Source organism: Carlito syrichta, unplaced genomic scaffold (genome assembly GCF_000164805.1).
Source record: "Carlito syrichta isolate Samal-C Ts95f unplaced genomic scaffold, Tarsius_syrichta-2.0.1 Scaffold308004, whole genome shotgun sequence".
NCBI classification, from domain to species: Eukaryota; Metazoa; Chordata; class Mammalia; order Primates; family Tarsiidae; genus Carlito; species Carlito syrichta.
Genome location: NW_007252100.1, coordinates 215,909 through 216,572, shown reverse-complemented (window position 1 = coordinate 216,572; position 664 = coordinate 215,909).

The following is a 664-nucleotide window of genomic DNA, read 5'->3' as shown; positions in this document are numbered from 1 at the left end:
AACAAGGAGGCATAAGATCCTGATTTGTGGACTTCGGAGAAGATGAAGATGGAGAAGCAGCGTTAGTAGCAGACGGGGAAAGGAATGCATAAGCTTTTTTTTTTCTTTAAGAGACAGGGTGTCTGTCAGCCAACTGGAGTCAGAGGCGCAATTGTCGCTGACTGCAGCCTCGAGCTCCTAGGCTCAAGTGGTCCTCCAGCCTCAGACTTCTGAATAGCTGGGACTAGTTGGGAATACAAGCGCGCACCATCACGCAGGGCTAATTTTTAAAATTTTTAGTAGAGATGGTCGTGAACTCCGGGCCTCAAGGAATCCTCCCGCTTCGGCCTCCCAAGACGCCGGGACTACAGGCGTGAGCCACCGCACCGGCCTCATAAGCAACTGCAGGCAACGTGCCATACACTTTTGCCAGCGTCCAAGAGATTCTAGTAAATGGAAGCAAAATAAAAGGGTTGGTTTGGTCGCGTCAGTTCTTAGCAGCCCAGCCGCAGGCCTCGGGGACGGAACTCGGGCCCGGTCAGGATCGCCGGGCCTGGGTCAGACCTGGCGGGCTGCTTTTCCACTCTGAGCCCCGAAGCCCGCCGCGGAGGGGAAAGCCGGGACCTCCCGGCCCGGGCGAGGCGCTCCACGCCCGCTGCCCGCCGAGACACGCCCACAGGCGCGG